Genomic DNA, 17179 nt, shown 5'->3' with positions numbered 1-17179 from the left:
GTCTATCATCTACTTAGGATATAAAATAGGTCTATAGAAAATTAGACCACAAAAAGTACAGATCAGAAGAGATCGCTACCAGACTCTGAATGATCTTCAAAAATTGAGAGATTTCTCAACTGCAAACGATTATTGGAGTAGAAGGGCATGATTTGAAAAACCTGAAAATGGCCCTAAAAGGAGATAAGGACTTGAATAGTCCACTAATACTATCAGCTGAAGCTGAGAAGGAATTAGAATGGGTAGAAAAGAGGATACTAGAAGCACATGTGGACTTTGTGGATCCAAACCTAGACTGTATTCTGGTTATATTACCATCTAGAGAATATCCTTCAGGGATTTTGATGCAGAGAGAAGATATCATATTAGAATGGATATTCCTACCACATAAACAGAATAAAAAACTAAAAACATATATAGAAAAGATCTCTGACTTGATTATAAAAGGTAAATTAAGACTTCGTCAGCTAATAAGAAGGGACCCAGCAGAAATTATAGTACCTTTAACTAATGAGGAAATTTCCTCCTTATGGAAAGATAACGAATATTGGCAGAGAGCTTGCAGTAACTTTTTGGGAACATTTAGCAACAACTATCCCAAAACTGAGAGAATCAAATTCATAAAGAAAACGATTTGGATTCTTCCACGCATTGTAAGAAAAACACCTATTTCTGGAGTTCATACATTCTACACTGATGCAAACAAATCAGGTAAGGCAGGATATAAATCAGGAAAAATTAGCAAAGTGGTTCAAAGCCCTTACAGTTCTGTACAAAAGGCAGAATTGTATGCCATTCTCATGGTACTTATGGATTTTAAAGAACCCCTCAATATAGTTACTGACTCTCAATACACAGAGAGTGTCGTTTTACACATTGAGACTGCAGAATTTATGCCTGACAATACAGAATTAACTTCATTGTTTATACAGTTACAAGATACTATCAGAAGGAGGACTCATCCTATATATATAACACACATCAGATCCCATACGGGTCTGCCAGGTCCTCTAGCACAAGGCAATGATGAAATTGATCGTTTATTGATAGGAAGTGTGCTAGAAGCCTCAGAGTTTCATAAGAAACACCACGTGAACAGCAAAGGTTTAAAAAAGGATTTTTCTATCACTTGGGAACAAGCCAAGGAAATAGTAGGGAAATGTACTACTTGCTCATTCTATAACCAAACTCCTTTACTACCAGGCAGTAACCCTAAAGGTATAAATAGGAATGAAATATGGCAAATGGGTATGTTTCATTTTGCAGAATTTGGAAAATTAAAATATGTACATCACACTATAGATACATTTTCAGGGTTCCAAAGGGCTACTGCTCTGAGCTCTGAAAAGGCTGATTCTGTTATCACACACCTGTTAGAGGTAATGGCCATTATGGGCACACCTGCACAAATAAAAACTGACAATGCTCCAGCATATGTCTCCAGCAAATTGAAACAGTTTTTTGAGTATTATAACATAAAGCACACAATCCTACAGGACAAGCAGTGGTTGAGAGATCCAATCGTACTTTAAAAGAAATGCTCCATAAACAGGCAGGAGGAACCAAGACACCCAAACACAGATTACATAATGCTTTATTAACATTAAACTTTCTTAATGCTGATGAAAAGGGAAAAACAGCTGCAGAAAGACACTGGACAATAGAAAAAACTTCTGAACTAAATCAGCCAGTGTACTTCCAGGATGTACTGACCTCAGAATGGAAAGCAGGATATGTGTTACGTTGGGGTAGGGGTTTTGCATTTGTATCTACAGGAGAAGAAAAACTATGGATGCCATCTAAGTTAATCAAGATCCGAGTTGAACCACAGAAACATCTTAATGAAGAGAAATGACAAGTCATCCAACAAATTAGGTCCCATGAGGTGTGCAGAGGCCTCTCAAAGGTAGGGGAAGTGTTCTGTTCTTGTTCTTACAGGAAAACAGAGAAAACCTATCATCAAACAGCCAAAAGACACTGAACATGTAGGTACCTACAGAAGACAGCTCTTCAGAAACAATCACTTAATGAAGCAGAATCTGATATATGGTAAAAATATTTAATTGTAGTAAACTATTTCTATACAGAAATCTATTTCTCTCTACTATCTAGTATTCCTGAAGTCCCAATTCATATAAACCAATGCTGGCTTTGGAGTTGGATTTGGCTTTCCTTCTCTAAATTCAATCATGTTGTTAAGATTAAATTCATGGTTTCTGCCTTAAATCAAGAAGCCAATTGGTGTAAGGCAGAAGAAAACAAAATCTGGGGACTCATTTCTTATATGCAATTTTCTCTCTGAAATCCTAATTTTATCACATACCTTTTAATGCTTATTGTTGTCTTTCCCTAATGCATACCTTAAAAACTTAAAAATTTTACTTTAATATTGATGTGTAACTTTTCCACAAGGCATAATAACGATTCCTAACAGCAGTCTTTGAACTCTCAGGAAAGAAGATGGGGCCCCACATCATCGTTTCCACTTGACTCAACCTGATGCATCGGAACTACAAACATCACCCTAAAACCGGTTTGAGACTGTTTTGCTCGAGACAACTCATGACTAGCTAGCTGTAATGGTGCACCTTTTTATTACACCCTGGCCAGAATTTCAAATAGAACTACAGTCAAGCATTTTCTGCCACACAGTGACTAGCTACATATGTCACAACCAGTTCTGTTGAGAAATTTGGTTGCTAAAAATTTTCTTCCTACAGGATCCATTGGAGCAATCATCATCACATTTCAGCAGGAAGTAACCTTAAGATAACAACGCCCCCTTTCCCTACCCTTGGAATTTTGGGATAATAGTCATTGTCTTTGGGTTGGTTTTAGTTATTTAGGGTTGGGTATGGAAGGTGATGCTTACACTCGGGTTTATCTTTTAGACAGTAATAGGGAATGGTTGGGAAAGGTATGGTTTAGATGGGATATAGGTAGATTAGCCTATTTTCTTGTGAATTTGAGTAAGAATGAGATAGTATTTTACAGCTTACATTGTTATGTATTCTTATATGTGGTAAGCTATGTAAAATTAAGTTTATATTTTGTTATATTGTGTGAAATCTTTCCACTTACGATGTTTTATGCACATTATTTTTTTTACCATATTCTATGTATGTATACTTTTCTTGTATTCAAGACATTTTGTATATTGATACAATTTGGGATATTTATCATGCTGCCCTTTATAGTTCTACCTCTTGTCTTGACATTTCTACTCTACCTGTATATGGGGTAGGAGGAAGATTAGGGAACATCTATTCGGCCTATTTGTTTATCCTGATCCTTATTTACCGCAATACCTGTATTTTAGGGATTTATATGTATGTAATGTATATAGTTATATTGTTTAAGTTATTTGTTCCTGCTTTACTCCGGGAAGTTTTAATCAGTTTTTTTAGCTAAGTTCCTGAGTATTACAGATTATCTTCACTCATGTTTCCTGTACCTATGAGATTAGTCAGATATAGATGCTTAATCTTCAATCACTTCATAGACATGCAGAACATGGCATTTAAATGTTTTAATATTAGTACTCCATTGAGATGACACTGTTGCTCCTGACAGCACCATGCACTTTCCCGAAAATATGTTGGACACTGTTGTTGCTCCTGCTGGAGTTCAATCTCGCCTCAGCTAATGGCCTGTTGGGCAAAGAACTGCCCCCACCTTGACCACTGTTTTGGACATGCAGTCCTATGTGCTTGCAGGAGACAAATATAGAAGACTGCTGGACCTTGCCAAGTCAGGGTAAGACAGCCATTCTACCTCCCTGCTGTTGTTGTGGTCTGTCAAGTTCTCTTAGCCTTAGCCAAAACTGGGTGTACCAACGTTGCAGTGAGACCTAGGGTGACTGTCCAGGTGACTCGCTGTTTCTGTCCTTGCTGCACCTTTTGAAAGTTGTCCATCCGTACTTCCTGTCTACTCTAGTATTATTGTTTTCCTTCTCAGGTCTTGATGAGGTTGAAGATTAAACTATCATAACTATTATTCTCTCTTCCTAGTTAGATATATTAGGTACTAGACTTAAGTTTTCCAGCTTAGGACAACTCCATTATGCCTTCACCCTAGGACTAGATATGTAGGTCATTTTGTTCTCGATTTTCCTTTTCTTAGAGCACACTTGTTATTCACTGTTTTGTATATAGTTTTGTATTAATCCTAAATCTTTTCTTTAGACTAAAAGGGGAATTGTAGTGAGATAGTTCTGTGGCACTGACCATGCCCATTGGGGGTGGAGCCATGGGCGGAGTGACCTGTGGAAGGAGGTCGGAGGGGCCCAGGAAAGCGCTCTCTTTCTGGCGTGACTCGGACAGGAGAGATCGGGTTGAATTTCCTGGTGTTCATCTGTCTAGGTTGTAAGTTATTTCTCCCTGAATAAACATCTATTCGGCCTATTTGTTTATCCTGATCTTTATTTAGCCGCGATACAGTGGTGGCACACACCTTTAATCCCAGCACCAGGGAGGCAGAGGCAGGCAGATCTCTGTGAGTTCAAGGCCAGCCTGGTCTACAAGAGCTAGTTCCAGGACAGGCTCCAAAGCCACAGAGAAACCCTGTCTTGAAAAGCAAAAAGCAAAGCAAAACAAAACAAAACAAAAAAAAAAATCAAAAAAGGACAACAGGAAAAAAAAAAGGCAAAGAAAGAAGGGAGGGAGGGAGGAGGAATGGAGGGAGGAAGAAGGAATGAAGGGAGGGAGGAATGAAGGGAGGGAGGGGGGAGTAGGAATGAGGGAGAGGAGGGAGGAAGACAAGAACACCTGAAAATCCACCACAAAAGAAACCAGAAAGAGACCAGCTTTTTTTTTATCGTTCTCAGAGCTACCAGGTAGCAATAATACAAAGCGCATTCACTCAAAAGAAATGGCTAGATCTTGATGGTAACAGCCAGCTTCGTTGTCCTCTACTCCAACTCTGCCATAAGTACCCTTGAAAACCAACAGGCTGCAGCCTCACTCTGAACTGGTCTGGCAGCCAGCAGAGGGAGCACACTCCATGTAGCTATTCCTTAAAGCTGTGTTCTCAAAATCTGCCTAACTGATGAAGGTTAGAGAGTCCACTTGCACTGCCTTACACCCAACTCCCAGCTTACTCAGGGGAAAGCCTTTAAAAACAATGAGATGATGGACAAATTTCACAGCTTCATGAGGTGGTGAATAACAGAGTGACAACAAAAGTTAAAAAAAAAAAAAGGTTGTGACATTAAAAAATGATTGACATAAACCTAATTATCAGTGATTAATTATAAATGAACTAAATACTCCAACCAAAGGCAGAAACTAACAAATAGAATAAAAAATTATCCAACTAATATGTCATCTACAGGAGACACACTTTAGATCTGAACATGCAGATAGGTTGACAGGAAAAGGGTCTGGGAGGAGATGATCAGTAACCAAGACAGCTAGATGAACCAGACAAAATAGACCTGCAGAAAAAAACAAACAAAAAACAAAAAAAACTGTTAACTGGAAAAAAAAGTCACTTTTTTGATAGAATGTTCACATCAAGAAGATGTAACAGTTATAAAATGTGTGAATCTATAATGCATTCCCAAATTACATGAAGCCAAGAGAAATGGCCAATATAGCAATGGTGTATGGAGACTTCATGCCTAGCCTGCAGTAATGGACAGAAAACTAACCAGCAGATGGAAACAAAAGACATGAGGAATGCTATAGACTGACTGTCTGGGAAGATACTCTAAGAATACCCCAGTCAACAGGAGCAGAATCTGCACCCTTCTCAGAATGCACACACACTCTCCAGCATATACTAAGTGGCAGCTCATGACACAAGCCCCAGCAAGTCTGAAAGGACTGCAGTCTGAAAGGACGGATTAAGGGGATGACAAACATGCAAAACTTAAACACACACTCCTGAGCAGCCATGAGTCACAAAGGAAACTATAGCAAAACTAGAAGCACCAAGAGATGAAGCAAAATGGACATTCCAGAACTTACAGGACATGGGGAAAGTATGTGCAGAGGAAATTTATGGCCTATGCTAATAAAGAGAAACTATCAATCAATAACTTCATCTTCCACTATGAGGATCAAAAAGAAGAGCAAGCTAAACCCAAAGCATGCAGACAGAAGGAAGTAACAAAGATCAGGCAGGAGACAGAAAGCTCCAAACAAAAGGGCCATTCTGAAGACTCAAATCACTAGAATTAGAAATGAGAGGCTTGGGGTGGTGGGGAATGAGTCAAGCTGGTAAAGCATCTGACATACAAGTGTGTCCACCAGAGTTCAGATCCCCAGAACCAAGTAAAAGATAGGCCACCATAATCCAGGTGGAGCCAGAATCCCTGGAGCAAATTGGCTACTGTAGCTAAGTAGTCAAAATCCACTGGCTCCTAGTTCAACAGACTTTGCCTAGAAAACAATGAGAAAGAAACTCAGAGACATAGACCTCCCTCCACACACTGACCCACACTTGTGCACTTGTACTTGTGTACATGTGCATGTGTGCATGCTCACCCCTACACACACAATAAAAAGGTTTAAAAAGAGAGAAATGCCTTTAATCCCAGCACTCAGGAGGCAGAGGCAGGAGGATCTCTGTGAGTTCGAGGCCAGCCTGGTCTACAGAGCAAATTCCAGGACAGTCTCCAAGGCAATACAGAGAGACAGAGAGACCCTGTCTTGAAAAAAAACAACAAAAGAAAATAAGAAAAAAAGAGAGAGAAATGAATGAGGATATACTGTTATTAGTAAGATTTCCTACTCTCTAGATATCCCACATTAAAGTAGGATCCAAAGCTCAGAACACTAAATCATACCCTAACAGTATCTATTTGATTAAGAAACATGACTCTGCAAAAATATATTCTATTTCTAGCTACACTCACTGCATTAGAGACTTGAAGATTTGCTAGAGTCCAAGACTCAGCATTTCCAACCTTTGCAAAGGAGACAAAATATATGTAGAAAACAAAGAATAAGCACAAACCAGGCACATGTACACACTGAGGAATGCTGCAGGGTCAAGGAATTCAGCCTGGTGGCTTACTTCAACCTCCTACTCCTAACCACCGTAACTCTTTAACAACCGGGGAACATGGTGGGTGGTGTGTAACTTGTCACTGCCAAACACCATCAGTTGTGGCTGTTTTATTATCTGGAAGATGGGTGTGTGGGGGGGGGGTCAGAGTGAAGCAGCTTTCCTAGAGAAGGGGGGACCCAGAGCAGTGACCTTTCCCACAAATTAATGCTGTGCATTTTTGTGTTAGGTAAGTTAATTCTGTCTCCTTGAGCTCTGTCACCCCCTTCTCCTGCCAACAGACTTCTCTCTCCCCAAGGCATTGCTCAAAGGCAAATTCTATTTCCTTTCTCTAACTGGTCACACTGCACTCCTTGGAATTTTCATTCTCTCCAACTTGGCCCAGTTTTATTCTTCCTCCTCCACTTATGCACTAAATCTGCACAATGTATTAAAGAACTAAAACAGATGTACCCAGTGCCCAATGAGGCACCATGCACCATCACTTTGCAACATCAAAATGTGATCCACTAGGAGTCTCCAAAGTACAGCTTTCTAGCTTGCTACAAGTTGATCGCCCCTATAGGAAAACACAAATGGGGGTGGGGGATGGCTGACTGGGGGAAGGAGTTGAAACAGAATCTCATTCTGTAGCCCAGGCTTGCCTCATACTCACAACTAGCCTGCTCCTGCCTCAGCCTCCTCAATCCTGGGATGACACAGAGCTCAGATACACATTTTTATAAAGATACAGGAAAACTTGTCACTTAAATGTCTATTAAATAAAATAAAATTATATTCCCACATATGCAAAGAATACTTTTTAATCTACTTTATTTTTACAACCCCACACAATTACTTCTCTAAATGAAATTACATTTGAGTAGTGAATCTCAACATAAACTTATATCCAGGACTTACAAGGACCTGGAATTGGAGTCAAGATAATTCACGGGAAACTGTACTGCTTAGCCCAAGGGGCACTGTGACCTGCCAGAGACACAGTGCTGGAGAGTAAAAGGAGGCTGCAAAGTGACTTTTCCACGGGAGGGACCCACTAGCCCTTCACTAGCCAGTTAGTATACCTTGTAGGATTTAGTTGTTTTGCTTTGGTGATTGGTTTGGTTTTTGTTTGTTTCGTTTTCATCTTCTGGGTCTCTAAGAGAAGTCAAGAAATCTAGAGTTCTAAAAAGATGAAACCTGAAAATTTTTACTCTCATTTTTTTTTTCAAACCTGGTTAAAAAAAAAAAAAAAAAAAAAAAAAGACAGATAAAATGTCTTGCTGGCCTACACTCACCCACAAACGGTCAACTTCAAATTCAGATCATAAACTCCTAGTATTTTGGGGGAACTGTTCCCCGCCACTCCCAGTATAGTTCAGGCAGGATTGACTGTGGGGAGGACAAGCACATGACCTGGGCCCCTCAGTGTTTGTTTACATTTATAACAGTATGTTGCTTTAAGCTGTTAAATGGAAAATCAGAGACAGGAGGGAGAGGCCCTACCCTACTCCTTCTACCCTAGACAGCTCTGTTAGGCCCTGAAACTGGGATAGGCAACATGTATAAAAGTTAAGTTCTATCTCTAATTAAAAAAAAAAAAAAAAAAGATGAAACAGGTCTTTCTCTCTGTACTTAAGTCAGAAGTAAGTCTCAAACTAACTGTTCTTGGCTGTGAGATGGAGGCTAGTTATTGTGAATTAACGGAAGGAATGAAAGCCTCATCTGGCCTTGACCTTGTATGCATCTGGTCAGCATACAAGGAAGGGAAGCCGGTAGATAGACAACCATGGGATGTCCTCCCAGCAAAACCTGATAATGGAGAGACAAGTGTAGACTCAGAATGGTCATGAATAGGAAGAGCACCCTGAAGACTATCGAAAAGACAGGCCTAACAACCAACTCTAAGCGGGTGGGGAAAGAGACAGGCCAAGAATTTGAGATGGTGCTACCAGGGAGCTAGCAAGGTGGTTCAGTTAAGAGCTCTTGCTCTTGCAAGACTGGAGTATGGTTCCTAGTATCCATGTCACACAGCTCACAACTGCCTGTAACTCCGGGGGATCTGGTACCCTCTTCTGGCCTCCATGCACATCCATGTGAGCACACACTTGAGCAGACCACACGCATGTGTTATGTTCTAATCTTTTGCTTTTTTTGGAACTCCTTGAGGGGCCCTCCACCCAGCTCCCAAATAAATATGTGGAGGCATATTCTTAGTTATGAATGCCCAGCCTTAGTTTAGCTTGTTGCTAACCAGCTTTTCCTAACTTAAACTAACCTGCCTACCTTTTCCCTCTGGGCATTTTCCTTTACTTTGGAATATCTTACTTTCCCTCTTACTCCATGGCTGGCTGGGTGGATGAGTGGCTGGCCCCTGACACCCTCCTTTCCTTGTTCTCTTGTTGCTTCTCTTATTCCTCCTTTCTTCTTTTATTTATGCTCTCTGCCTGCCAGCCTCGCCTGTCCTTGCTCCTGCCTTGCTATTGGCCATTCAGCTCTTTATTAGGACCACCATGTGTTTTAGACAGGCAAAGAATCACAGCTTCACAGAGTTAAACAAATGCAGCATAAACAAAAGTCACACACCTTAAAATAATATTCCCCAACACACACACACACACACACACACACACACACACACACACACACACACATACACACGAGCATAATTTTCTAACAACTAAACAATAGAATAAAAAGAGGTGGTCTTTGCAATAGGCTTGAGTTAAAAAGAATCATGCACATGTTTAGGTGTAACAGTGCTCATGTGCAGGAACTCATACAACTCATCTTCTCCCCTGAAGCTGAGAGCAAACACGGCTGACTTTGCTGTGTAGAAGTTAGCTCTCAGGGATGAGTACTACCCATTGGAAGGGGCTCTCCACCCTGATACAAAGAGGAAAAATGCCTAGGGAAGAGCTCTCCCAGCACAAAAGTGCCTCCTCTCACCAGCGACAACCCCCCAGCAGGACAGCTTCCTCCTGGTACAAAGACATGGCCCATGAGCCATAGCCACACTCCACGCCTTGCTGGACCCTCCCAGTCTCACGGCCTGTATGGTGTTTCTCCCAGCCACTCGCTCACAGCCAGTTCCTCACTAATTGCTTCTTAACATCTATGTGTGTGACAACACCAGGCCCTGGCTTGGTTTTCAAAGAGTACATGCCAACACAAACACTCCCAGTCCAAGATAAAACAGAGTAATTTGAAACAGGCCTAGTTATCCCATTAGCTAGTCACCCCCTATTTGTTTTACCCAGCTGTAGAGAATTTTCACTTAAAAATCTAATCTCCAATTTTTAAGGAAATAACAGTAACCACAAAGGCCAGCTGCTGTGGGGAAAAGACAGGCTTTAATGGAAATGGCTCTAGGAGACAAAATCTGCCATTTACCAATGCTAATCAGTATGAAAAAATGACAAAAGCAATTCATATTTTGTAGTTTCTTACAAGTAGCATGTAATGATTACAAGCCAAGCAGGTAAAGAATAAGCCACAAGAAGTACTTAGGAACTGCATTATCTAACTACAGACTATGGTGTCTTTATCATCACTGTGTGAAAACTGGAATTCCTAAATGTTCCCATTTGTATTTCTAAAGTAAAAATGGAGTGGGTTTACTAGTGAGAACAAAATAGGATGGGAGCAGGTGTTTTGCCATATGGACAGTCATCCATAAGGAGAGTTCTACTGGGGTATCTGCTTCCTAGTACATATTCAACTACTTGTTATGTGGAGCCTATGGTGTCTGAGGACACAGTTCTAAATGACACAGACAGAATAAGTACCACAGAGGAAATGAGCCAGCATATGAGACAACAGAGTAACCCTGGGAGCTGAGGAGTTGACAGGAGAACAATATAGATCTAGAGAGGAAGCAGAGGCCAGATGCTCTGTAAACACCAAAAGAGATGCAGAGAACAAGCAAGAGGGAGCTATGGGGGACAAGAGTTCCAGACACAAGGAACATGAGCTAAAGACCATGCCACCAAATCAGGTAACTGCATCTTCCTGGAGCCCTGGGAGTAACATGAACAAGAGAATATGAGGAGGGTTGAGGCCACGTAAAACAGCCAGAGCACGACACATCTGCAACCATTCACTCTCCATCCTGGAGACAAAGGAAAGTTACTGACAGGTGGGGTTGCCATGGTCAGACACTGCTCTAGAAAGACTGCTCTGGCAAAGAACTTAGAAGGAATCTCACAAAGCACATGAAGGAACTTTAATCTTGGAACATACACCCACCCCTGCCCTCAAAAAACTAAACTGACTACTAAAAACACTCAACTGTTTTCAAAGTAACACATCACCTTGTATCTTAAAACAAAATAGTAAGGATTCATGGTTACAGTAATTTGAAATGCAGCACAATCAAGACACAGCTATGTAATCTCAGACAAACAGGAGAAATGAGGACCAATCCTTATTTCTCCTACACCTCACCTTCTAGCCTCCAGCTGATGCCTACTCTAAGATAATTCTTACAAGACCATGTACAAATCTTAGAAAACAATAACATCACAATTATTAGGGGAAGCATCAACTCCTTCCCTGATATACATGGATGAATTATGTTTTCCTTTGAATTAGGGCATCTCAGCTTCCCATACTATCTGAAAATCATTAATATTTCAAGTATATTTTGGATATCTGTGATTCACCAAATTGCTCAATTTTCTAAAAAAAAAAAAAAAAAAAAAAAAACTTTTTTTTTTTTTTTTTTTTTTTTTTTTTTTTCATCGTCTAGAGAGATGGCATTGTGGTAAAGAGCGCTGGCTACTCCTCCAGAAACCCTGGGTTTGATTCCCAGAATGCCCATGGTGGCTAAGGACTGTCTCTAACGCCAGTTCTAGGGATCTGATGCACTCTTCTGGCCTCTACAGACTCTAGATATGTGCATGGTATACAGACACACATGCAGGCAAAACATTTATTCACATAAAATAGCAACAAAATAATTTTTTTAAACTACCACTTCAAAGTTCATAGTTCATAGCCATTATTTATTTATTAACTAATGTAAAAGGATCACACAGTAAGTAATGAGGACACAGGAGCTGCCAGGATTGGAAATTAAGCTATTCATTTTCCCATTCATTCCTCCTTTAAACAAAATTTGAGGCAAAAGATGCTAAAATACATTGGCAAATTCTTAATGAAAGAAAAAAAAGTGCTTTGATTGTGACCTAATTCTTTGAGCCTCCGGTTTCTTTGATCCCCCCCCCCCCCCCCCCAATCTATTCAGTAAAGTTGACAATTCTTTCTGCCTTCAGAACATTATTGGGCATTTTCTATGGCAATTTCTGTTTATATAGCTTAGTACAAAACAAAGCTTTACCAACTGATTTTTTGTTTTGTTTTGTTTGAAACTATGTAGCCTTGAACTCAGAGAGATCCTCCTGACCAACATAGCTAGCCTTCATCTGTTTTGAGTATCTTTCCCTCTTAGCTCTCTCAAAGCACTTGGTTATTATTTTTAAAGAAATGTTGGGATTTATAAGTTTGCGGCCAGCCTGGTCTAAAGAGCAAGTCCCAGGACTACACAGAGAAATCTTGTCTCTAAAAACAAAACAAACAAACAAAAGGCACACACACACACACAAAAGAAAAAGAAATGTTAGTAAAATTATGACGATTTCACCAATGATCGGCAAATGTTTATTTTGAAAATTCCAAATTTATTTCTCTACTTTGGTTTCTTTTTGGAAGTTTTCACTTTAATTTAACAGGTTTGTATTTCAATACTAAACCACACTGAGATCATCTTTTCATCTTGAATGGCAATTAAATCCAGCAAACAACATGTTAACACCTCTGAAATGATGACATGGAGAACATTATAACCAGCCTGGCACAGACTTCGAGTATGCGTCATCTGGTGGAATGGTCACCTGACTGACTAAAATTGGAAGACATCACTGTCAGATAGTGTCATTTCAAAGATACCAAAATGAACAGGCACCTGTCTTGGAATCATAGCAAACACTCATTGAAAGACCAAAAGTAAAGTTAAATAAAGGACGGTCTGACCTGGAAAGCTAACCAATATCTGTTCCTTGGAATTTGCTAGCTTCCTCTCACAAGGCCCTGAGATAAGAAGAATTCACACTGTCCCTCCTTTCCTGTGAGTCAACAGGTGGTAAATAGGGTCAAGAGATAGCTGTAACTCTGGTTTGCCCAGACAAGATTAATTAGCACACCTGAGGCCCTAAGGCCTGCTGACCCTAATAGCAGACCATCCGGCCTCCAAGGGTCACTACTCAATGGACAGAGGGTCCCACCCCCTCCCTAAGCTTGTGGGTTTGCCTTTAAAAACACATGGGCCCAGGGGGAGGGGGCTTCTCTCTAGCCTGCGTGCTGGAGGAGCCGGTTTGCGCAAACGTTTCCTGTTCATTAAAGCCTCTTGCGTTTTGCAGCAACTGGACTGGACATTGAGTTCTTGGGGTACCGACTGAACCTGAAAGACTCCTCATTCTGAGGGTCTTACACTCATGACAAGTTAAGCACCATTTTGGAAGCACACATTACCATGTGAAAACCTACAAGCCAAGCAGATATGTGTTTCCACGATAGATAAAGTAAGCTGTTCAACATCACAAGGCTGGCATGAAAGCAAGTGCACACCTGAATCCAGGCAGCTGTCCAGAGAAGATGCCCTTATAACCATCATGTCAGCTGCCTCTTGAGTAGGTAATCAGTGACAGGCTTCTCAACCTGAGCTAAATCTTAAGAACAGCTGGAATGGAGGGACCAGAGGATAGGAATGACCTTCTTTTCCAGGATCAAGATACTCCACAGAATAACCTTAGTTATGGGCGAGCAGGCTGTGCTGGGACAGGGGTCATTTGCAGCCAGTTGCTTCACAGGCATCATCTGGGACATGGTGCACTATGTCAACTTCCTATCATAAAATTGCCTTTACACAAGAATGGCTGTCTTGCACATCTGAAGACCCTTTGAGATACCTGAGTATAAACACAATGACATGACCTGACACAAATACCATGGTCAAGAGTCAGGAACCTCCTTCACAAGGGGTTTAACCAGTGATGGATACTTCTGAGGTAGACCATAGGAGTTTTTCCTTTAACCTCAAGAGGACAGTTTAGAGGCCGATGAGAATAATCACAATACACCTGAGGTCACACTGGCACGATGAGAGAACTACCTCCTTAATGAGAGAATCACGTGTATACCCCAGAAGCCCACTGCTCACATACATGCTCACACACACACACACATGTTCACACACACTCACACACACTCACATGCTCACACACACACACACACACACACACACACACACACGCACGCACGCACACACACACACACACACACACCCAATGTGGTTGCCGGCTGACTCCCTGCTAAGCCTGCTGCTGTTCTGAGTTCTAACTTAGGAAGTATTCTTCTTTCCCCTTTATTTCCCTTTTTAGGCACTGGCCAGAATCCCAACCCTGCTTGCCCTGACCCTGCAGGCAATCTGACTCTCTCTGATCCCGCCTCTACCCCTCATCCATCTGCAGCTGGTAGCAGCCCACCAATCCTATAATTTCCCAACCTCTAACTCAAAAAGCTAACTGTTTCTCTTTTCCCTCTTCCCCCATACCTACTGAGATCTCCAATTTTCCTCCTCTGTGGTTTCTATTCTCAACTGCCAATAAAACTGTACTGAGTATTTCTCTGAGTCTGTTTAATTCTGGTGATATTTAATTAGTGCACATGAGGGTATGCATGAGAAGGTCAAAGGACAACTTCGTTGGCTCTCTTCCACAATCTTATGTGGGTTCGGGGAACTCAGGTTGCCAGGCTTGCACAGCAACTGTTTTTACCTGCAGCATCAGTACGCCAGCTCCACTTAAATTCTTTTATCTGCAAGACTAAGATCCTATAAAAGGGACCTGGAATCCTGGGGACACTGCTGGTTTCTCCCTACACTGAACACCTCAAAGAGCTTCACTGTCATTGACCAATTCATGTAACTGTCACAGCTCTTCCAATACACACACTTAGGAAGACATACAAGAAAACCATGTATTTGAACCACTGACTCTCATTTTCATAACAACAGAAAGGTAAAGGTGAGAATAAAAACCTGAGGGTTGCAGTCTGCTGTGTGCTCTGAGTCAGGAAAAGTGCAATGAGAATTAATGAGCAGGGCTGCAGAGCTGACACAGCAGTCAGGAACACCTGCTGCTCTTGCAGAGGACCTCAGCTCAGTTCCCAGCACCCACATGGTGCTCACCACCACCTGCAACTCCAGCTCCAGAGGATCTGACACCCTCTTCTGGTCTCTGTGGGCACCGAGCACTCACATGGTACACATACACATGTACAAGCAAATCACCCATACACATAAAATAAAATAATTTAAATTAACATATGATTGCAATGTATCCAGTTTTATGACTACTCACAATGTAGAAACACAAGTCTTAAAATATGGTTCACGTATGAGAAAAAACAACAGATTTATAACAGATGCAAATATTACAACATTCTCTCTCTTTGACCCAATTTAGGAGTGGAATTAAATATGTATCACATACTTTATAAGGCTGCCTCAACAGGGGCCACATAGACTTTCTTGAACACACTCAGCCTCCTAGATAACTTCCTCATGTCCACAGCCTCTAATTATCAAGTACCCCAGAGACAATTAAAATTAATTCCTGGTATTTTACTTCAAAGCTGTCCTATAAAGAATCAATAGAAAATAGGTCAAAATATGAAGTGCTTTCAAAGTTTTTACTATTCTGTCTTAAATGCCAAGTATCATATCAACTCTAGGCTGCTTTTCTCTTTTATGGACACATAAAATAAGCTGCTGAACATAAATCAGAGTAAACACTAGAAAGTCTTAAGTGGAGCAAGGGATGGACATACTGTCAAGAGTGGGCTTTCTGAGGAGCAATGGAGAAGTGCGGAAGAAAGGAGGCGCTCACCTTACAGACATGACTGTTACCTACCTTCCCATGCTGCCCAGCCCTTTCATAACAGATGACCACGTCTTCCCACATCTCCAGCTTCTCAAATATCTGAAGGGCTGAAGTGGTACAGCCCAACTCAAAGAGCAAACCTGCAAGCTGGCGCTAGGAAAACAAATGAGAGTCATCAACACTCCTCAACAGGGAACAAACCCATTTTGCAAACCAGCCTTTTAAAGGGCTGCTTATTGTAATACATATATCATTTGTGGAATTCAAACATTGCTATCTAGGAATTTGTGAGAACCACACTTCAGTAAGCATTTTTGCAGGCGATGAAGTACTAAAAAAATAAAAACTGATCAAAACATTCAATGCATCAAATTTCTAAGTATCTTGGAACTTAAAAACACAAATCATTTCCTTCTTAAGATTCCTTCCATGAGGAGCTCAGATTTGTAAAGGTCATATTCAATAATCCAGTGTTTAAAGCTCTGAGGAAGCAATGCAGACACCATTAAATCTCTGTGCTTCATCCCTGAGAATTTACATATGAGAGCATCTCAAGCTCTGTCTCAAGCAGTCCTACTTATTTTAGACACAGTCTAGTAATCTGAGTCACTTAATTAATTGCACAGCCCCTGAAAAATCAAGATGAGCAAGCAAAGTAGGTGAGGGCCAGTAAAAAAAAAAAAAAAAAAATGCTCTAACAATCAGTAGAATGTGTTTTAGGTTGCCCATCCTACAGGAATGAAAAGATATTATTATAAGAAAATAAAGGAGATCATGTTTCTGAACAAGGTCTGGTTTCATGTCAGTGGTCACTGCATTGTTTTCTCTTTTGAATACATCTTTATGATCTTTAAAATTCAGCACACACTTAAGAATTACGAAGCTAATGGAAGTTAGGCATTGGGGGAGGGTGAGCCTTTAATCTCAATACTGGGAGGCAGAGGCACGTGGAACTCTGTGTGCTGGAGGCCAAACTGGTCCACATAATGAGTTTCAGGGTAGGCAGAGATACATAGTGAGACCTTGTCTCAAAAAGACAAGGGGACAGGGCTTAAAAATATTACTATGTACCACAAAATATAGGAAAATTTGGCAATTTCAGAGCATTGGTTGAATCTGTTCTGAAACTAGATAACAGGCTGCAGGAGATCAACACACCTTGCTGTGCATGCAGGAGTACTTCTGTATCTTAAAAGGTGGGATGATATAGCTGGCCAGAGGGAAAGACTTTTTCTTACAATAAACTG

General features: G+C 40.8%; 1 pseudogene; it reads right to left on the bottom strand.

Annotated features, from left to right (window-relative positions):
- The window catches only part of LOC127215294 (tetratricopeptide repeat protein 27-like), a 105081-nt pseudogene that overhangs the window by 52604 nt on the left and 35298 nt on the right, over positions 1 to 17179 (bottom strand).

Source organism: Phodopus roborovskii, unplaced genomic scaffold, assembly GCF_943737965.1.
Source record: "Phodopus roborovskii unplaced genomic scaffold, PHOROB, whole genome shotgun sequence".
Classification (NCBI taxonomy): Eukaryota; Metazoa; Chordata; class Mammalia; order Rodentia; family Cricetidae; genus Phodopus; species Phodopus roborovskii.
Note: the sequence above shows the minus strand (reverse complement) of the source record. Positions and strands in the feature narration are given on the sequence as shown.